At 44.4% G+C, this 22825-nt stretch overlaps 2 long non-coding RNA genes across 2 annotated transcripts; one reads left to right on the top strand and one right to left on the bottom strand.

Annotated features, from left to right (window-relative positions):
• Window positions 1-14103: 14103 nt before the first annotated feature.
• On the top strand, window positions 14104-21756 carry LOC117524979. The gene is made up of 3 exons (XR_004564934.1): window positions 14104-14180; window positions 18996-19007; window positions 21747-21756. It is a non-coding gene; the product is annotated as an uncharacterized LOC117524979 (long non-coding RNA).
• LOC117525033 lies at window positions 14389-18415 on the bottom strand. The gene is made up of 2 exons (XR_004564942.1): window positions 18323-18415; window positions 14389-18217 (listed from the first exon to the last, which is right to left on the bottom strand). It is a non-coding gene; the product is annotated as an uncharacterized LOC117525033 (long non-coding RNA).
• Window positions 21757-22825: the final 1069 nt, after the last annotated feature.

Below are 22825 nucleotides of genomic sequence, written 5' to 3'. Positions count from 1 at the left end.
AGAAACACAAGGGGCTGGTGGGGGGGAAGGCATGTGTTGTGTGCAAAAGGGTTCGTATCAGTCTCTATCCGTGTGTGCATAAAATCTGGAGTTAACCACAGCAGGCTGTAAGGAAGGGCAGATAAGAGGGGAGCTGAATGCTTCACCAAGACCGTTGAAATCCTTCTGAAAGTAAACAAGCGGGGCGTTTTGACCTTCAGTAGCTGATAAGGCTGCTGTTGTGGGCTGGGGTGTTTGGCTGGCTTGGTTTTTGTTTTCTGTTTCTCCCACCAGGTGGTATGCATTCAGGACTGAGTGGCTGAGCATTAGGACCTCACCCTGAACACCTGAGGCTTGTTTTCACATGCAGGTCATCAGGACTCACAGCTGTGGTGTATTTTGTCTTAATCAGAGATTGCTGCATTTAAACCTTGAATGCACAGTGTGTGATTGCCAGAGACTCGACCTTGTGAGCAGACGTGTGAGATCGACGTCAGGAGAACAATCTCACCATCACGGACGCAGAGACCGCTCCAGGTTTGACGCCACAGTCTGTGAAGGAGGATTGGGTGAGGTCTCACGCTCTTCAGCACACTTCCTGAGGTAATTTGGTTTTGGTGACTTTTATGAAGTAATGACAGCGGATTTGGTGTCCCTCACACCTTGTGTTATTGAGCTGTCACATTATGCTAATTGTCTAATCAGCTTCTGCTGCAGTGGAGATTTGAACTGAGTTGTTCCGTGCCTGCAGGGTGAGAAGCTGATGTATTGATTTAAGCCAGGAAGTGTTTGCTGATTGCGTGCACCTTTGAGTTGTGTCTCTCTGTGTGGAGTTGGACTCACCTCCATGTTTTCTTTCTTCACAGACTTGGTTTGTCGCGGCCACCTGGGGGGTGTCGGCGGGGTCCCTGGGTCCGAACTGCTGTGGCTCCGGACCGTTTGCGCTGTTGAGAGCGCGCCGTGTTTCCACCTCACCAGACCGCGGACTTTTTAGTTGTTTAGCACTTCACCCACTGTTATGTTTATTAAATTCTGTTAGCTTTTGAACCGTGCTCTGCTTATTTTATGCTGGGTCCTTTCAAACGCTGGGTCGGTGCTCCGACCGCGTCCGAAACATAACAGTAGTCTCTGGCCATTTAACAATGGACCAGCGGAAGCAGAGACAGTATTTTTGCCGGGAAGGCTGCAGCAGATGTTGGAGTTGATCCGGGGTCAGTTGCGGGTGCTCTTCGCCCGGGTTGAGCGCGTTGGTGCGCGCATGGCGGAGTTTACAGCTTGGGTCGTGTTGCACCCCGCTGTTACGGCTGTAGCCCCGTCTCCTCCCGTGCAGCTAGCTCCGATGCCTGTTGTAGCAGCCCCGGTGGTATTTAGTTTGCACTTTAAGCTGTTTGGTATAACCTGCTGTCGTTTACAGCAGTGTGTATTGGTTTTTACTCTGTTACCACAGGGATTTTCTTATTTGGCACTTTGGCTCCCCCTGTTGGTGACAGAGTCACATTACCGTCTAGGTTCAAAGGATGGAAAATACGTTTTTCCATTCTTTGCACTTGACGATGTAGGCCAATGTTAGTTTTTTTTTTTATTGGTCTATTATCTGTTTCTTGTTTTAGTATGTGGTGTTTTTATCAGGGGTTAATTTGTTGTTTTTGTGGATTATAGCACTGTCAGTGGTCTGGTGGAGTTGAAATACAGGCTGTCCGGAGCATGGCGTGGACCCAGGTGATTTTATGTTGGTCTTTCTTTTTTATTTCTTTTGGTTTCACCTCCCAGGGTTTGATGGGACGGTCCTCTGGGGGGTGATGGGGGGGTAATTGGGTTTTTTCTTTTTCTTTCTTGTTTTTGTTGTTCCCTCTCTTCTCCTCTGGCTCCAGCCGTGTGAGCCGTACGTTGTCGGCGTTGTTGGAGTGGTGCAGTTTGGTTATGCTGGGCATTTCCCGGGTAACCTCTGCACCCAGGGGGGGGGGGGGGGGGGGGGTTTGGGGTATTTTTTTTTTATTTTCTTTACTTCCCTGTCTTCTCCTCTGGCCCCATCCGTGTGAGCCGTATGTTGTCGGCGTTGCTGGAGTGGTGCAGTTTGGTTGTGCTGGGCGTTTCCCAGATAACCTCTGCATCCGGGAGGGGGGGGGGTTCGGGGTGTTTTTTTTGTTGATTCCCTGTTCCACCTCCGGCTTCAGTACGCCTTTGAGCCGTATGCCATCGGTGTAGCTGAGGTTTGGGGCAGTGGAATATACCCGCAGCTGGTGGCTGGTTTAAAAGTCGGAGGGGTGGCGCCGTCTTGTGCCGTACGCCATTACCGCTGTTCCACTCCTCCTGATTGACTTTTGGGGTATAGTCGTGGTTGGTGACACTGGACGTACTTCTAGTTTCCACTGCGCTGAGGGGGTGGGGTTGGGGTTGTTGTTTTGTTTGTATGTTGTTTTGGTTTTTTTTCCCCCAGTTTCCGCCCTGAGGGTGTGACTGTGGTGTTCTCTGGGGGGGAAAAGGACTGTGGGTCCATCTAGCCATAGACGGCCGGGGCTGGGTCTGTTAGTCATGGGGGGGGGGGGCGTCTCCTGGGGTTTGATGGAACGGTCCTCTGGGGGGCGCTGGGAGTCCCCGTGGGTGACTTTGGATCCCAGAGGGACCTCGGCTGTGGTTATTACTCCTGGAGATGGCGGGATGTCCTCTGGGGGGTGTTGGTCCCTACATGTCGTCCGGGGGGGGGGTGTAAGAGTTTTTTTTTTTTTTTTTGCAAGCTTAAGTTTGGGTTGTGTTTTTTCTTTTCTCCTCTTCCCCGGGTTTGATGGGACGGTCCTCTGGGGAGGGGGGTTGGTATGGTTGTTTGTGTTTGTCTCTTTTTTCTTTTTTTTTGTGTTATGACTGAGCAGACTTTAACACACAGTCAGAAGAAGGCTGAGTGCACAGGTTCAAGAACTCCTGGCCAAAATTATGCAAAGTGAACAACTAAAGTAAGAGTCGACAGGAATGAATGCAAAGATGCAGTCAGAGGTGGAGACTCTAACAGGTTTGCTAAATGAAACAGAGGGCAAGACCATTAAAGTCAACAAAGGATATCTCTGCACTGGAGTGTCAGCTGCGGAGCAGTCTACTGCAGACAGGCTCAGGGTGAGAAAGGATGAGCTCCAGGATGAGAGTGATTGTCTCGGCACAAAGTTCCCTGTTGACAGAGAAGAGGCGGCTGGAAGCGTGCATTATCCAGCTGAAGGAAGAACTAGAGAAGCTCAACATTGAGATGATCAAAGACTGCATGAAGAAATTAACACTGCAGGTTGAGCAGCTGATGATGGAGCTGTCGTCAGAGCACAGTAACGCACAGCTCCTGGAGACGGGCCTTTCCCAGCTGGATCGTCAGCACAAGGAGCTGAAGCTGCAGGAGGTGTTTTTTGTTCCCAGCCAACATTCCAGCCATGGTCCCTGGAGGGGGGCTTTGTTTTTTCTGGCCCAGGTCCATGTGGTCGCCAGGAGGCTTCCTGTGAGGGTGGGGTACTGTTGTGGGCTGGGGTGTTTGGCTGGCTTGGTTTTTGTTTTCTGTTTCTCCCACCAGGTGGTATGCATTCAGGACTGAGTGGCTGAGCATTAGGACCTCACCCTGAACACCTGAGGCTTGTTTTCACATGCAGGTCATCAGGACTCACAGCTGTGGTGTATTTTGTCTTAATCAGAGATTGCTGCATTTAAACCTTGAATGCACAGTGTGTGATTGCCAGAGACTCGACCTTGTGAGCAGACGTGTGAGATCGACGTCAGGAGAACAATCTCACCATCACGGACGCAGAGACCGCTCCAGGTTTGACGCCACAGTCTGTGAAGGAGGATTGGGTGAGGTCTCACGCTCTTCAGCACACTTCCTGAGGTAATTTGGTTTTGGTGACTTTTATGAAGTAATGACAGCGGATTTGGTGTCCCTCACACCTTGTGTTATTGAGCTGTCACATTATGCTAATTGTCTAATCAGCTTCTGCTGCAGTGGAGATTTGAACTGAGTTGTTCCGTGCCTGCAGGGTGAGAAGCTGATGTATTGATTTAAGCCAGGAAGTGTTTGCTGATTGCGTGCACCTTTGAGTTGTGTCTCTGTGTGGAGTTGGACTCACCTCCATGTTTTCTTTCTTCACAGACTTGGTTTGTCGCGGCCACCTGGGGGGTGTCGGCGGGGTCCCTGGGTCCGAACTGCTGTGGCTCCGGACCGTTTGTGCTGTTGAGAGCGCGCCGTGTTTCCACCTCACCAGACCGCGGACTTTTTAGTTGTTTAGCACTTCACCCACTGTTATGTTTATTAAATTCGGTTAGCTTTTGAACCGTGCTCTGCTTATTTTATGCTGGGTCCTTTCAAACGCTGGGTTGGTGCTCCGACCGCGTCCGAAACATAACAGTAGTCTCTGGCCATTTAACAATGGACCAGCGGAAGCAGAGACAGTATTTTTGCCGGGAAGGCTGCAGCAGATGTTGGAGTTGATCCGGGGTCAGTTGCGGGTGCTCTTCGCCCGGGTTGTGCGCGTTGGTGCGCGCATGGCGGAGTTTACAGCTTGGGTCGTGTTGCTCCCCGCTGTTACGGCTGTAGCCCCGTCTCCACCCGTGCAGCTAGCTCCGACGCCTGTTGTAGCAGCCCCGGTGGTATTTAGTTTGCACTTTAAGCTGTTTGGTATAACCTGCTGTCGTTTACAGCAGTGTGTATTGGTTTTTACTCTGTTACCACAGGGATTTTCTTATTTGGCACTTTGGCTCCCTCTGTTGGTGACAGAGTCACATTACCGTCTAGGTTCAAAGGATGGAAAATACGTTTTTCCATTCTTTGCACTTGACGATGTAGGCCAATGTTAGTTTTTTTTTTTATTGGTCTATTATCTGTTTCTTGTTTTAGTATGTGGTGTTTTTATCAGGGGTTAATTTGTTGTTTTTGTGGATTATAGCACTGTCAGTGGTCTGGTGGAGTTGAAATACAGGCTGTCCGGAGCATGGCATGGACCCAGGTGATTTTATGTTGGTCTTTCTTTTTTATTTCTTTTGGTTTCACCTCCCAGGGTTTGATGGGACGGTCCTCTGGGGGGTGATGGGGGGGTAATTGGGTTTTTTCTTTTTCTTTCTTGTTTTTGTTGTTCCCTCTCTTCTCCTCTGGCTCCAGCCGTGTGAGCCGTACGTTGTCGGCGTTGTTGGAGTGGTGCAGTTTGGTTGTGCTGGGCGTTTCCCAGATAACCTCTGCATCCGGGAGGGGGGGGGGGGGGGGGTTCGGGGTGTTTTTTTTGTTGATTCCCTGTTCCACCTCCGGCTTCAGTGCGCCTTTGAGCCGTATGCCATCGGTGTAGCTGAGGTTTGGGGCAGTGGAATATACCCGCAGCTGGTGGCTGGTTTAAAAGTCGGAGGGGTGGCGCCGTCTTGTGCCGTACGCCATTACCGCTGTTCCACTCCTCCTGATTGACTTTTGGGGTATAGTCGTGGTTGGTGACACTGGACGTACTTCCAGTTTCCACTGCGCTGAGGGGGTGGGGTTGGGGTTGTTGTTTTGTTTGTATGTTGTTTTTTTTTTTTTCCCCCCCAGTTTCCGCCCTGAGGGTGTGACTGTGGTGTTCTCTGGGGGGGAAAAGGACTGTGGGTCCATCTAGCCGTAGACGGCCGGGGCTGGGTCTGTTAGTCATGGGGGGGGGGGGGCGTCTCCTGGGGTTTGATGGAACGGTCCTCTGGGAGGCGCTGGGAGTCCCCGTGGGTGACTTTGGATCCCAGAGGGACCTCGGCTGTGGTTATTACTCCTGGAGATGGCGGGATGTCCTCTGGGGGGTGTTGGTCCCTACATGTCGTCCGGGGGGGGTGTAAGAGTTTTTTTTTTTTTTTTTTTGCAAGCTTAAGTTTGGGTTGTGTTTTTTCTTTTCTCCTCTTCCCCGGGTTTGATGGGACGGTCCTCTGGGGAGGGGGGGTTGGTATGGTTGTTTGTGTTTGTCTTTTTTTTCTTTTTTTTTTGTCTTATGACTGAGCAGACTTTAACACACAGTCAGAAGAAGGCTGAGTGCACAGGTTCAAGAACTCCTGGCCAAAATTATGCAAAGTGAACAACTAAAGTAAGAGTCGACAGGAATGAATGCAAAGATGCAGTCAGAGGTGGAGACTCTAACAGGTTTGCTAAATGAAACAGAGGGCAAGACCATTAAAGTCAACAAAGGATATCTCTGCACTGGAGTGTCAGCTGCGGAGCAGTCTACTGCAGACAGGCTCAGGGTGAGAAAGGATGAGCTCCAGGATGAGAGTGATTGTCTCGGCACAAAGTTCCCTGTTGACAGAGAAGAGGCGGCTGGAAGCGTGCATTATCCAGCTGAAGGAAGAACTAGAGAAGCTCAACATTGAGATGATCAAAGACTGCATGAAGAAATTAACACTGCAGGTTGAGCAGCTGATGATGGAGCTGTCGTCAGAGCACAGTAACGCACAGCTCCTGGAGACGGGCCTTTCCCAGCTGGATCGTCAGCACAAGGAGCTGAAGCTGCAGGAGGTGTTTTTTGTTCCCAGCCAACATTCCAGCCATGGTCCCTGGAGGGGGGCTTTGTTTTTTCTGGCCCAGGTCCGTGTGGTCGCCAGGAGGCTTCCTGTGAGGGTGGGGTACTGTTGTGGGCTGGGGTGTTTGGCTGGCTTGGTTTTTGTTTTCTGTTTCTCCCACCAGGTGGTATGCATTCAGGACTGAGTGGCTGAGCATTAGGACCTCACCCTGAACACCTGAGGCTTGTTTTCACATGCAGGTCATCAGGACTCACAGCTGTGGTGTATTTTGTCTTAATCAGAGATTGCTGCATTTAAACCTTGAATGCACAGTGTGTGATTGCCAGAGACTCGACCTTGTGAGCAGACGTGTGAGATCGACGTCAGGAGAACAATCTCACCATCACGGACGCAGAGACCGCTCCAGGTTTGACGCCACAGTCTGTGAAGGAGGATTGGGTGAGGTCTCACGCTCTTCAGCACACTTCCTGAGGTAATTTGGTTTTGGTGACTTTTATGAAGTAATGACAGCGGATTTGGTGTCCCTCACACCTTGTGTTATTGAGCTGTCACATTATGCTAATTGTCTAATCAGCTTCTGCTGCAGTGGAGATTTGAACTGAGTTGTTCCGTGCCTGCAGGGTGAGAAGCTGATGTATTGATTTAAGCCAGGAAGTGTTTGCTGATTGCGTGCACCTTTGAGTTGTGTCTCTGTGTGGAGTTGGACTCACCTCCATGTTTTCTTTCTTCACAGACTTGGTTTGTCGCGGCCACCTGGGGGGTGTCGGCGGGGTCCCTGGGTCCGAACTGCTGTGGTTCTGGACCGTTTGCGCTGTTGAGAGCGCGCCGTGTTTCCACCTCACCAGACCGCGGACTTTTTAGTTGTTTAGCACTTCACCCACTGTTATGTTTATTAAATTCTGTTAGCTTTTGAACCGTGCTCTGCTTATTTTATGCTGGGTCCTTTCAAACGCTGGGTCGGTGCTCCGACCGCGTCCGAAACATAACAGCTGCCATGTTTTGAGTACGCAGAGAGACACAGAAATTCCATTTGGGGCTCCTGAGTGTCAAAATCCATTTCATGAATATTACCTGGTCTCCAACATCTTCCTTTACAAGGCAGATATTTTCCAACTTGCATTTGAGTTCAAAAGTCAATGCAGTCTGAGATTGTACCGCCTTGCCATTTCATTAATCATGACAGAAAGATGTGGGGTTGTGGTTCTGGTAGCAGCTGTCTTGCCAATTTTCCAGTAGATCCGAGCAGTGCATAACCCAATTAGCCCCAGCCCTCCTACCATAAATGCAAATAAGAATAAATCTTTGACATCCTCCACAGAGAGTGGTGCTAAGCACGCAGCGCACCACTTCTCCCAGGCACTGAGAACATAGCCCGCAGATAGGTTCCATCTGGGCATGCAGGGTCCCCCAGCCCAGATTTCCTTGTTGCAAAAAAAATAGTGTCAATAGCATTGAGAGACCAGCTGATCAATTCCATGGTTATTCTAAATATGGCTTGAAGAATTCACAGTCTGGTGAAGTTGAGACTTTTGAAGGTTGAAGCAGAGATAGAAAAACACAGAGAGGAGAGAGGAGGAGATGCGTCCGCTCTCGCCGAAGTCCTAAGCCAAATTGTGAGTCAACTGATCATATGCCCTGCAAGCTATTGAGCTAAAATGCTAATATTTAAATATATAAAAATTAATAACAAATAATTTGAGATTTAAAACGTAAGAGGTGTATCTCGTGCAGCCAGTGGAGTACTATGATCCCACACTGATTTTGGAAGGTATTGAGCTAAAATGCTAATATTTATATATAAAAATTAATAAGAAATTTGATTAGATTTCACATGTAAAAACAAGAGGTGTATGTAAGCTTTTGCGCAAAAGACATAAGAATCAGAACTCAAGTCCGGTAATCCTGTCTGCCTCAGTGATGGTTTCAAACCATATACGAGGTCTGTTAGAAAAGTAACGGACCTTTTTATTTTTTGCAAAAACTATATGGATTTGAATCGTGTGATTGCATCAGCCAAGCTTGAACCTTCGTGCGCATGCGTGAGTTTTTTCATGCCTGTCGGTTGTGTCATTCATCTGTGAGCACGCCTTGTGGGAGGAGTGGTCCAGCCCCCTCGTCGGATTTTCATTGTCAGGAAAATGGCTGAAAAATCAGACGGCTTTCGGTGGCTTTTCAGTCGTGTGACTATCTGAGAAATTGTGGACGGGCTGGACATGCCACAACATGTCCTGTGAGGCTTTATCACGGCGTTGCTTTTTGTTCTGTGCTCTGCGCCTCCGTTCCGATGCGCAAAGTCCTCTGCACGTCTTTTCATGCTGAAAAAGTGCTGATGTCAAACTCTTGCCATTTTTGTGGTAGTCAGACGACGTCCCGGATCAACAAACCGTTTACTCTGGAAATGAACGGCACAGTCCACTGTTACAGGAGTTTTTTGTCATGAAAAGACGTGCAGAGGGATTCGCGCGTCGGGGGTCATGGGGGTCCGGTGCAGAGAGGATTGGGTGGCGGTCGAGGGCGGGTGGCCCGGCGGCCCGGTCCATGCTCACAGCCCCTGGCTGTTGGGACGTGGAATGTCACCTCACTGGGGGGGAAGGAGCCTGAGCTTGTGCGGGAGGTTGAGAGATACCGACTAGAGATAGTTGGGCTCACCTCCACGCACAACTTGGGCTCTGGTACACAACTCCTGGAGAGGGGCTGGATGCTTCATTTTTCTGGCGTTGCCCACGGGGAGAGGCGGAGAGCTGGGATCGCATTGCTTATTGCTCCCCAGCTCAGTCGCCATGTGTTGGAGTTCACTCTGGTGAAGGAGAGCGTGCAACACGTGCACGATGCATTAACAATACATCCATAATACTATCATGATAATTGCAATGCATCCGATCCGTTTCATCAATACATGCGTTATACAACCGTGATTGTTTGTCATATATTTGCTATACATTATTAATATATTTGTAATTCATACTGGGACATTTGCCATTTTTAGCCAATTTTGTTGCGGACGACAACGAACGCCCATAATTTGTATACTCCATTCATGCGCAATTAATCCTCTCCCCAGTGGGGCCGGGCCTTTAGTGGTACTTTTATATGTATTTCCCCAGACTTCAGCACAATAACTGGGGTACATGAGAATCATTGAGCAACACAACATACACAAGGAATTTCATTCAAACAACTCTTTTACTTTAAAAAAAGATACCAATGCTTTTACTAACTTTCTTTGTTATATAATCTATGTGGGCTTTCCAATTTAATTTCTCAATCAATTAACACTCCCACAGTGTACTCTTTTCTTTCTGATGCAGTTGTAATTGTTTTTATCAATTCAATGAGTGCTATGCTTGTAGATTGTTGAGCTCTAAATCCATATGGTTTTTCGCTAATTCATTTATGCTTCTCAAAAAATTAGTTTTTATGTGAACCATTTCTCAAGAACTTTAGAGAACTGTGAAAGCATCAACACTGGTCTATAGTTGTTCAATTTATGTTCATCCCCATTTTTAAAAATAGGGATCACTTTAGCCACTTTCATTTGCTCAGGAAACACACCGGTTTGTATGGAGAGATTAAAATACAGGTCAGTGGTTTGAGAATGCAGTCAATATTTCTTTTAACAATTGTCATATCTAATCCGTCACTATCTGTCGATAATTTACTTTTCCATTTTCTTACTATAGATAAGACTTCATGTTCACTGACCTCCCCAACAAAGATACACTGCATTATTTTACTTTCCATTATGTATGATTTCTTTTGATTAATTGTATTCATGGATAATAATACAAAGTTTGAAACAGTTATTAATGGAAACAGTGAAACTGGGTCAGGAAACACACTCAGGTAAAGACAAAGAAAGAAACTTTATACATGACAAAACTGTGTACCGCAGCAAGATAAAGTGCACAGAAGGTAACCCGTTTTTTTGCACTGAGTGTGTAACAGAATTTTCAGGAAATAGTGAGCTGAACACAGACAGAGATCCTCTTTCCAATCAAAACACAGTGAGGAATTCAGGAAGTAATGGCAAGACTTCAGACACTGATGATAGTGATGAGTTGAAGGAGACCAGGGACTTTCAGTCACGATTTAACACTTTGACAAATGTTTCCGTAAGTGGGAAGGGAGGTCAAATAGGTGATCAACCATTTAATTGCTATAAGTGTGGTAAAGGATTTGGCCAATCAACCACTCTGAAGACTGGCACAGTTGGTCACAGTGAAGAGAAACCATTTGGTTGCTCAGTTTGTGTTAAGAGCTTTGTTAGTGCAAAAGGTTGGCAGAGGCACATGAAGACTCATGGGATAGACAAACTTTACCTCTGTCTGATTTGTAAGAAACATTTTGGATGGAGGTTACGATTCCCAACACATATGAAAAGGCATGGCGGCGAGAAATCTGTCATTTGCTCAGTTTGTGGTAAACAGTACTGTGAGCATTCAAATTTGGCTAATCATTCCATTACCCATACAGGAGAGAAACCATTTAGCTGCTCTGAGTGTGGTAAGAGTTTTGGCCTTAAGTCCACTTTGAAGCGACACCTAGCACCAGTATACAGGAGAGAAACCTTTCCCCTGTTCCCTTTGTAAGAAATGTCTTGTCAGTAAAGACAATTTAGTTAAACACATGAGAACTGTTCAGTTTGTGGCAAAGGTTTTAAAGGAAAAGACAATCAGCCAAAACACGACTGTCCACACGAGTGAAAAACAGTTCAAATGCAGCATTTATGGGAAAGGATTCAACATCAGTTCAAATCTCTGAAACCATGAGTGTCATGATGTGGCACAAAGTAAGGACGGAGACTGTGCACATGGCACGTAACAGTGTTTACTGACTTTTTTCAAAGAATCTAACAAATTAATTCTTGCATTTACATAGAAATATTACTTTCATACTGAGGTGACATTTGTCGTACGTATGAGTACACAGCGTTCTTCAGTGAAGACTCACTCAGCAGCAGAATCAACTTCACGGGTTTGACATCTGAAGTGACAAATCATTATGACGGCCCATAAAAAGACAAGATGCCTTTATTGTCACTAAAAGTGCTGCAGTTTCCAATAGTACTATGCACTTACTGCAGATACATTGTTGTTCTTCTTTACCTTGTAGGTAACTCAGTGTGTAGACCTGGGTTCAAATCCCACTAATGTTCACTGTCTGTGTCCTTGGACAAGACACCAACTGTTGGGGTTTGATCTGAGGCAGAGTTTTAGAGTTGTCCTTGTGTCTTTTTTGTGACTCCTTGGTCACTTGTCCTGTCCTGTCTCCCCGCAGTCTGTGAGTATGTGTGTGAATGCGTGTGTTACGTGTCCCCCTTCTGGGTCCTGTGCATGTGAGTTCTGTCTGTATGTTACATCCCTGTCCTCTTTGTCTTGTTGGGTTCTTATGTTACTCGGGTTTATTGTTAAGGATTTTATATATATATATATATATATGTTATCACTGTTAAACATTTGTAGCTTTGTCTTCTTTCTCATGAGAACGGTGTTGTGCTGTTTTGCACTTCACCCTGAGAACGTACGTGTTATTCAACCTTGTTTTAGCTTTGTCTTCTTTCTCATGAGAACGGAGATGTGCTGTTTTGCACCTGTCTTAATGCAATCCTGAGAATTCAATTTTGTTTTAGCACTCTGGGGTCAATCTGAACTGGGAATGAAGGACTGGATGTACTTATTGTTATAACATAACTTTGTTTTCGTAGCCGCTAACGACTGGGAGTAAAAGAACTGAAGGTTGAATTTTGACTGATTGTGATGCTTAGTGTTCCAGGCAGATGCAAAACAGCTGATAACTGCAACAGACGAACGAGATGTGCTGACCTGAAGTGTTCTTCCTTACAGCTGCACTTGACGTATGCGTTTATGTTATGGGAAGAAACTTGTCTTGCGTCATTACCCCCACCCTTAGGACAAGTTTCTTGTTTATGTGATGAGGGCGTCTCTTAATAAAAAGAGCGGAAAAGCAGGCCAGACTTTAGTGTAGCCTTGGTGTACAGCCTGGCCGCACTCCGCGCGTAATATTTGACTTTCTGTCTCACTGGTGTTTCTTGACTCTGTTTGTCTTGTTAAAGGTTTAAAAATGTTTGGAGGAGAAAATACCCAACATTTATGTCCACATTTCTGTTACAGTGAAGTTGGATTTGATTGTTACTTCCTTGGTTATATTTGGTGATCGGTTGATCTGCTGTGGCGCCCCCTAATGGGAGCAGTCCAAAGAAGAAGAGGACAGGATGTTTTCTGATAGTTTATTATGTTTTTGAATCTTTTTTCATATGAATGAGCAGATGCCGTCTTCTGTTATTGTGGCTTCATGTGAGGAGTCTGATTTGTCTTCATGTACTGATGGCTGCAGGTTTTCTGGGCTCTTCAGGAAAGTCTCCCTCCATGACTCTTCCGTTTGCAAGTATTTTTTAAAGCCACTGTTTAGTGAGTAAAGCTTCAAATGTCTGGCCCAACATGTCTAAGCAGTGAAACCAGACTAATCCTCCAAGCAATTTCAAAAAATAATTTCTAATACTGAGTAGCTCAGCACCGGCTGATTGATCCTTCCAGTTTTTTGTTAATTCTGTGGCCCTCTGTTGCTTTTTATGTAAATACAACAAACAACTGAAAAATGACAGCAAGCACAAAAAGACATAGAATAACGTACATCATGCACATTCTTTTTCTGCTACTTCTCCAGGTCATGGGAGCAGTAGACCAAGCAGCTCATCCCACACTTACCTATTCTTAGTCAAGTCCCTGGGGGATCCTGAGCCATCTGAGAAGTAATCCCTTCAGGGTGTCCTGGGACTTCCCCAGGATCTCCTCCCAGTTGACCAGGGGCCATCCACACCAGATGCCCAAAGCAGCTGGCTCTTTTCGAAGTGAAGAAACAGCAGCTCTATTCTGGGATATTTGAGCTTCTCATCCTGTCCTGGAGTGTAAGCCCAGATACCGGACAGAGGAATCTCATTTCTGCTGCACATATCCGGGACCTCATTCTTTCAATCATTACCCAAACTTCATGACCACAGGTGATGATAGGAGTGTAAAATGAGAATCTCACCTTCTGGCTCAGCGCTTCCTTCACCATGATGGTCTGGTGGTTGCCAGTTTACAGGCAGTGGGGAGGCACATAATCCCATAAGAACTGATACTCAGTTATAGTACTTGTCTCTGAAACATGGAACGTCACCTCTCTGGTGGAGGAGGAACCTCAGCTGGTCTGGGAAGCTGAGCAATGACAGCTAGCCATAGTTGTGCTCACCCACATGCACATCATGGGGGCTGGACCTCGGCCAGATTTGTCCAGGGATGCTGGACAGGTGTGAAGATAATCACAAGTCCTCAGCTGAGTGCCATTATTTTGGAGTTTTTCCTGGTGAACCAGACGGCTGCTTCAGTGTGACTTCAGATCACAGACAGGATTCAGTTTTTTGTGGGTATGATCCAAACAGCAGTTCAGAGCGCCCAACCTGCTTGAGACTCTTAGGAAGATCCTGGAAAAGGTCCATGCTGGGGACTCTTTAGTCCTTCTAGGAGGCTTCACTGCGCACAGGGGCAATGATGGAGAAACGCAGAAGGCAGTGATTGGGAGGAACCTCACCCCCGGATCTGAACCCTAGTGGCACATAGTTGCTGGACGTCCGTGATGGTCAAGTATTCCGAGGCGGTGTCCCATCCACGTACTAGCCAGGCCCGACTCTACTTAGCTTCTGAGATCAGACGAGATAAGGCGTATTTAAAGTGGTACAGCCTTAAGGCCGATGCCCGTAAGTATGCGTCAAATAATTGTATGTTGGAGTTTTGTTCTAAGGAGAAAAGCCTGATAATTGATGCAGATGGTTTTATGTTCTCTGTTATTTTTGATGAAAACATTGATGGTAAATATTATAATCGCATCAATCTGGGAAAAATTAAAATAAAACAATCACAACAGACTGGGTATTAAATTTTTCTTCTTTATTACAGGAGGCTTTTGTTTTTATATACAGAGACATATTTGCAAAATACTAAAAAGTATTTCAACTCAAAGTACTAAAAAGTATATATTCATATTATTGTGGTTATTGTCATCTCTAAAACACCAGGGTGGGGTCACTGAGGCACAACTTTCACCTCCTTTACACCAAGGTTTTCAACAACAGTTGCGTAGCGATCAGCGGATGTTCATCCGCCGTGAACAGAAAACCACCGAAGTCACCGGAAAACGTGAGAACTTTACGTGTGACAGTTTAGTGACTCAACACTTCAATTCAGTTAAAAGTTAAATTGTATACCTTTTAAGAATAGTGATTCAGAGAAAACCACATCATTCCAGACTTCTATATTATTTTTATTGTAATAAGTATGTTGCTCTGAAACTAACGTTAAGATCCAACAAATCAGGAAAATCAAACATCCTCCATGTTTGTTTATTGATGCATATTTTTGGGTTTTTAATTAAATCGATTCTTAACGTTATGCAGCAAAACACCAACACTAAACTTTTCATCTTCAAATTACTGGTTTTATCATCATATTGTACTAACAAGATGATTAATCTGAACTAGCAATTTGTCACCTCCACGTCTTTTAATTATGATTCCAACAAATTTTAAAGTAATTCACCAGAATTGCTGGATTTGATCTAGTAATTTGCACAGATTATTGTTTATTTATTTTTTTGTTAAATTAGCGTTGGTCAATGAAACGTCATTGAACCTTTGAGGCGACGGAAGCAAACAGCATCCAAAGACAAGCTAATATATTAGCTAGCTGTGCAATACAATTCTATAAATCCTTCTCTACAAAGTATGAAAGGTTCCAAAAACAGATGGCCACTGTTTGCAGTCATTTATAAGACAAATACATTCTCCTTAAGTCGTTGCTATTACCTGGGTAGCGACTTAGTTAGCTAGAATATTAAGTGGCCTAGCATTGGCTCCCCTAGCCACTTTTCTTGGTAGCATGTAACTAGCTTAATAATGAGGTTTGTGTGAGTAAATAATGTTTCTTGTGTGTTTGTCAGTTAACGTTAGGCTAATTGACGTGTCTGATATTGCGTTATTTGCACGTGACGTACAAATTGACTCCACGATGAACACATAATTAGTAGCTTTGGGACCTTCAAGAAGTCACTCTGTCATCACAAGGTTTCAAGTACCAACAACCTTTGAGGTCACATCAATAATAACATTTAATTAATATGGAAGAAATGTTTCCATTTTCCTCATTTTCGCAAACTGAAATTAATGAAAGCAGATCTGTGAGGCATCCAGATTATAAATAAATAAATAAATAATCAAGAATAAATAATGCGAGCTGGTTTCCTGAAAAGGCAACTTCCTGGGGATATGAAGTTTGTGTATTACTGATATGATGCTGACAAGATCCGTTCCCCAACTGTTGTTAAAACAACTGTGGTGTAAACGGGGCGACGGCAGAACTGATCCAGTGAGAGAAAGCCTTCAAAACTAAATACATGACCATAAAAATAAAATGAAATAAAAATTAACATACATCACTCAGTGTCTGTTTTCATGACTGTTGTATTGCATTTATCACACGGATAATAGTGACATTAGTCATAATAATGAGCAATGAAACCGCCCAATTTCTGTGAATTTTATCCATGTTTTGTTTTGAAGGTGATGAAGCAGCTTTTGGTATCAGCATTTAAAAAAAAGGCAAAAAGCAGAAGATATACTTTGAGGGTGTGTATTTTAGAATCTGGACTTTTCCAAACCCCTCCTGAGTTCAACATGGACTCATTCACAGCTTGGACCAGGACCTTAAATGTTCCTCCAAAATCTGCTTAAAGTCACAGTGAAACACGATGGCGCAAAAGTACTGTTGTTTTGTGACGCACGTTCAAATAAAATAATCAAAATATGATTTTATCAGATGTTGTAGGGTAAAAAAACGAACAACAACAACAAAGAATCCCCACAATGATTAATGCACACCTAAATTTTCAATTCTACTCCACACGTGTAGGGGGCGCAGAAGAGTTACATGTTGCTTCATCACAGCAAATCCTGAAATACAGTCATGAAATGAAGTTTCAATCATCCAGCGTCTCTAACAACATGTTGTAAAACCAGCACCTGGCGGTAATGGACTAAACCTGAACCTTGGGTGCTGATTGGCTGATACCTCAGGTGCTAATTGGCTGTTAACTGTCACACAGACACAGCAGACTTTTTTGGCTGTAGAAAAAGCAGGAATTCACCAAATTTAATTTCAATCAAAAACAAAGTGAATGGTTGCAGTTACTGTTAAAAAGAGAAAACCACAGTGTGACAGACACTGTCCTGTAGGCTAGCGCACCCTAGTGGTCACAATTACACATACTGGGGTGGGTCTGAATGAACAGTTATTTTAAATGAAGGCGCGCAAACAAGCAATCAGCTAATTATAATCTGATTCTTTTTCTCACAGGGAAAAGAACTAGTAAAAGTGGATAATTGTCACAACCAGCAGAGGGCAGTAAAGGACCTCATTCATGGCCATAAATTTATTGTGTACCCTCTTTCAAAATACTTAAGGGAAAAACATGGTAGCAGAGATACAAACTAATGTCTGACTGAATCTGAAACCCACCAAACAGTTCTAGACTAAAAACTGAAAAGTTCATGTCCATAGAATGGATTGTCTTTTCTATAATTTGTTATGACAGATAGTTCAGGGTTCAGCAGCAAAAGCACCTCAGAAGAAGTAAAACCACTGACCAGTTGCTGAGAATTAGCGCGATAATGTGAGGTGGTAATATTGCCCATATGAGTTTCCATTACAGCCTGACCATTATTTTGTTTGTTTGATAATACCAGCTGATATGAGTCTTACACAAACATCAGTATCGGCATTATTTTTAACATCATGAAACCTTTTATTTTACTGAATAACCATAACAGAAAACACTTTGGCTGTAATTATGCAGTTTTTCCAGCATGCGCGGGGGGGCTACCCAACTGTTAAATATTGTTGGGACCCCATCACCCCTTGGGACACATTAGCTACAAGAGACAGAGGCAAAGCAACCAGCTGCCGTTCATTTTCAATCAGAGTGGGTGTTTTACACCAACAAGAGACACGTGGTTGATTTGCCACCAGGTGGGGCCAAAGTCTATTTTATGCCAATGCTGAGTGGCACAGCGGCTGTCTATTCGAGTAAAGGTAGCGTGACGTATGTTGGCTGGTGATGTTCATACTGTAAAATATCAAACATCAATGACATTTCTTCATTGTTTGATAACAAAATTTTGGGAATCCTTGCCATTTTTATGTCTATATCAGCAGATATATCGATACTGTAACATTTTTACTTCCTAGTATCAGTATTGGCTCCCCAAACATCCATATAAGTTGGGCTCTAGTTTCTTGTAATGAAGACGAGCCAATAAATTTGTTGGGGTGATGTGGGACTTTTTGATGACTGTGGCTGACTGCTGGTTTCTTCAAACCACATTTCATTTCATTGATACAAAAGAAAAGTGCACCGCTGGAATACAAAGTCTTTAAAATATTTGAATTACTGACAGATATCAGTATACTTGAAGAAATATTTTTAATTTCACTGTGACTTTTAAGTTTCAAAAGGAGTTTTACATTTTTCAGTAGCTGAAAGCAACGTGATGGTTTTTACCTGAAACTGTCAAACAATGAAGATGTTTAAAAAACACACACAGGTTGCAGTGAGATCGCATTCAGTGAAGAAACGAAAAAACAGACAGACAGCTGGAAATCTACTGTTCAGATCTCTGTGACATCAAAGAAGGGACGAATCCAAATGACTGACACACACACACACACACACACACACACACACACACACACACACACACACACACACACACACACACACACACACACACACACACACACACACACACACACACACACACACACACACACACTCTTGCTCTCCTCCACCAAATTATACTCAAGTCTTCTGAGACATTTTGGAGATATTCTGGTGACAAATATCTGTGAAAACATAACTTGGTGTGGATTTAACATCCCAAATACAAAAAATAAATATTTGTCTTACTAAATGTTTCTTGTTGGTCACAGACTGAATATAAAGATGGACGACAGTGCAACTAACGGAAACTAAAGCTAAAATATCTCCATCGCCCCCTAGTGGCTCCACGCAGTGTAAGCTATCTTACCTCCTGTAGCACAAGTAAACGGGACATGGGCGTAAACAAAAATTTGTCCTTTGATAGAGGATTTTAAATTGTGGCGGTGTCCAAGTATTAATCTTTAAGCATATTTAATGAATTTCAAGGGATTGTAAATGAGTGCTGTGATTGGCCAGATTGTTCACAGTCGCAGCAAGCAGCTGAAACACTGTCAGCAGGTGGCGCGTGTTGTGGTAGACGACTATTTGTGCATGTGTCAGTTTGCTGTTAATGCTGTTCATTTTTGAGATAACGGAGACAAAAACTGATCATCACCAAAGTTATTACGTACAAACTAACGGCTCACCAGCCCCAGGATGCGATCAAGGAATTATTGCTTGTGTTAAATGCTGAATTTTACTATTCATTCAGGAAAATTGCTTTGTAGTTTGAAAAAGTTGTTCAACATCTGAGTGGAAATTAAGTTGAAAGGTTGCTTTTTTAAAGTTATTTTGGAACAATTATTTTCTGCAAAAACGGTTTGGTCTTTTTTGTATCTCAGCTACATGATGACTTACTGCTAAAGGCAGTGTGTGGTTAGATGATGGCACAAATCCATGCTCTGCCCACGGATGCCGCGGCTCCACCCTCCCGTGCCTACTGCATAGAATCTTGTTCTGGTTTTGGCTTCTCTTTGTCCATCTTTGTATAGAGTCTGGTTTTGTTCAATACAGCCACCTCTAAAGGAAGCATCGCCATGGCGACTGGTGGTGGCAGCGAGTACTATGAACCTCAGTTACTATTAAAAATGATAAGAATCAATTCATCAATCAGCCAACTGACAAAATAACAACTTGCCAGTAAAGAAACCGTAGAACCTGTCCATCAATCAAGCAGGTAGTAAGTCAACCAATGGGAAAGCATGGCTTGGCGTGTTGGGGTCAGTCAGTGGCAGGCACACATGGGGTCTATTGCTACTGAAAACAGCCCTTCAGCACAACTGCAACCTGAAATACGCCTCGCAGCAGAGCTCAGCAGTGTAGCAAGTATTTACGTACTTTATATGGTATTCTAGTCTCAAGAGAATCTAGTAGAAATAGAGTCCAGGCTCTGCCAGTAAAAGTTTATTTCTTTTAAGTTTGTTTAGTAAAGCGTTTATTAAAGATGCCCCGGGTGACTGCGACAATAGAGACACAGAGAGAGAGACTGAGAGGTTGTTCAAAATATTGAGGTGCTGTACACTTTGACAAAGGTCAAAAGTCTTTACAACAACCTCACGAAAAACAAAACAAAAGAAAAACAAAAAAACGCCTAAATTCACTAAAGATCCATAAATGTTATTGTGCAGGTCCAACACGCTGATCGGCTTTGAGGCGTCTGTAAAGTGTCACCGGAAGATTCACTTACAAGGTATCAGCAATCCGTTATTGCTCCACGCAGTTTATGTTCAAATATCTGTGCAAAATGGGTAAAAAAGCTGCCTCGCTCGGCCTCAATCCTCCAGGGTGAAAAAAATGTAAAGAAAAAAAAATAATCTGACACCATTACAGCAATCAACCGGAAAACTAAACCAAGAAATCATGTGGTGGCGAGACTGGAAGCGTTTCATTTCAAGGCCGAACATTGTCCAGTTTAGCCACGAACAGAAAATCTGCAGATTTTAACTTTGAGTGTTACACTGATTTTTAGTATTTTTTTAATGTTTGGTCAAATAGATAAACGCAAACATGTGAATCAACATCAACCACAATTTCTGTCCATTTTTTTTCCTTAAAAAAGTCTCATTTCCCACATTTGAAATTAAAGTCTTCACATTTTATGAATGGACGTAAAAAAAAAAACAAAAACAAAACAAAACAAAAAAACAACTTTAAAGCATCATCACATCAGTGTCCTGGAAAAACCTTCAAGTTAGTTACCCTAAGTTTTACAGCTCTTCAGATTTTTTTTTTTTTTTTTTAGTGCTAATGTGCCACGCGATGGCTGAAAGGAGAACTACACTTCCGCAGGAAATAAAGAAATAAAGAATGATCATCAACATCTAAAAAAAAAAATACAAAAAAAAAAATCAATGTTTTGGCCACTATAAATGCTACAAAAGTGCGTGATATCATCACTCTGTCATAAGTGAATTTCCCTTGCAAAAGATCAATAAAGTCTTATTTTATCTTATCTCAAAAGGCCAGTGATGGATCTGAAGGCTTTTAAAAAAATTTTATTTAGTTTTTTTTTTTTAAATGAAATTCAATAACATTTTCAGGTGTTGGAGTAAATGAGAGTGTTTGCTCAGTGACTTTTAGATTTGCAGCATTAACACCTGACTGAAAATCATATTTTCTTTGAACACGTGTTTTTGCAACAGAACAGAGACAAAAAAGAAAAAACACTTTCATATTTAACTGTACTCTAAAATTCCAAAATAAATTAATTGATAAAGTTACAGTGCGTCCTTGGGAGGTTGGACTATCTGACGTCACTGTGGGATTTCCACTCAGGCTGGCTGGATTTTAACTGGTGTCCAGATTCCAACACTTTTTGTAAAAATGACTTGGGTCACTCAGAAAATAAATTTGTGCTGATGTGATATTTTTAAATCAGAAAAATATGAATTTGTGTACTTATCCTACTTTTCTCTCTCTCTCTCTCTTTTTTTTTTACAGGAACTGTCCTGTTGATAATAATAAGTTTGTTGTGTGGGCCGCTGAAGAGGAGGTACTGCTGGCCCACCACCACCAGATGGCGCCCTGCTTGGAGTGCGGGCTCCAAGCAGGAGAGGGCGTAGGACCTACTGGGAGTGACAGCTGTCACACATCATCAACACCAGCTGTCACTCATCAACCACATCCTCCATAAAAGCCGGACTGCAACTCCACCTCCCCGCCGAGAAATCAGCTACCACTCAGGTAACCTTCTCTGCGGTGATTATTATTGTAACTGAACATTGTTCTGTGTGCAGCCGTTTTCCTGTGGCTACAGTCTGAAGCTGGATTGGCAGATAGTGTGAGTGCGACGTCTTCGCCTCTCACTCCTTCCAGGGAAGTGACTGACAGGAGCTGCACGGGTGATTCTGTGTCTGGAGGTGGAGGTTTTCCCTCCTGGACGAATTAAACACTGAAAGACTGCTGGGTGTGTATTCACACACCCACCATTAACTGTTTCTGTTTCTGCCAGCAGTACCGGGTCTGACTGCTGAAGACAGTGGCCACCTGGGGCACAGGACTTGGCAGCTCCGGTGTTCTTCAGATCCGTTGGTGGTGGAAACTGTGTGGGATCCGGCTCTTCTCTGGCCAGACGTCTTCTATCTTTGAGCCTGCCCACACATCACCTTGTGTATGATTGACCATCCTCATCCTCTGTTACTGTCTGTATTTCGTTGTGCGATTCACAACATTAAATTGTTACTTTTTGGCTTATCCATTGTCTGTTCATTAACGCCCCCTGTTGTGGGTCCGTGTCACTACACTTTCACAACAGGATTTCTCGGCCAGCGTCATGGATCCCGAGGGGCGTCAACCATCGCTTGAACAGCCAATGGAAGAGCGAGGTGCACAGGCGTCAGCAGGAGGCGTGTTAGGTGAGCTGCAGCAAATCTTAACCGCTTTCACTGCTCGGTTGGACTTAGTCACCGAGCAGAATGTGATTCTCAATCGGAGGATGGAGGCTCTCACCACCCAGGTGGAAGCGCAGGCTCAGGGCGCTGCTGCAGCACCTCCTCCTGCTGACCGGAGGCCTGAAACAGACGTTCCCCTGGTCGTTCAACGAACCCCCCACCGTCCCCTGAAGCATACATAAGCCCTCCGGAGCCGTACGGAGGCTGTGTCGAGACGTGCGCGGACTTCTTAATGCAGTGTTCGCTCGTCTTTTCACAGCGTCCCGTCATGTACGCGTCAGACGCTAGCCGGGTGGCTTACGTTATAAATTTGCTTCGAGGAGAGGCACGCGCCTGGGCTACGGCGCTCTGGGAGCAGAATTCCTGGCTCCTAACGTCATACGCTGGGTTTGTGAGGGAGTTCAGACAAGTGTTCGACCACCCTCATAGAGGCGAGACCGCTTCAAGCGTGCTGCTGTTGATAAGACAGGGGTGCCGGAGCGCAGCTAAGTATGCAGTCGACGTCCGCATCGCGGCAGCGCGAGCCGGCTGGAATGCTGTTGCGCTCCGCGCCGCCTTTGTAAATGGACTGTCTCTGGTCCTTAAGGAGCACCTGGTGGCGAAGGATGAGCCGCGGGATTTAGACGGGCTTATCGAGCTGGTTATACGGTTGGACAACCGATTAACAG

Source organism: Thalassophryne amazonica, chromosome 1 (genome assembly GCF_902500255.1).
Source record: "Thalassophryne amazonica chromosome 1, fThaAma1.1, whole genome shotgun sequence".
Taxonomy (NCBI): Eukaryota; Metazoa; Chordata; class Actinopteri; order Batrachoidiformes; family Batrachoididae; genus Thalassophryne; species Thalassophryne amazonica.
This window is presented reverse-complemented; position numbering and strand designations above follow the sequence as displayed.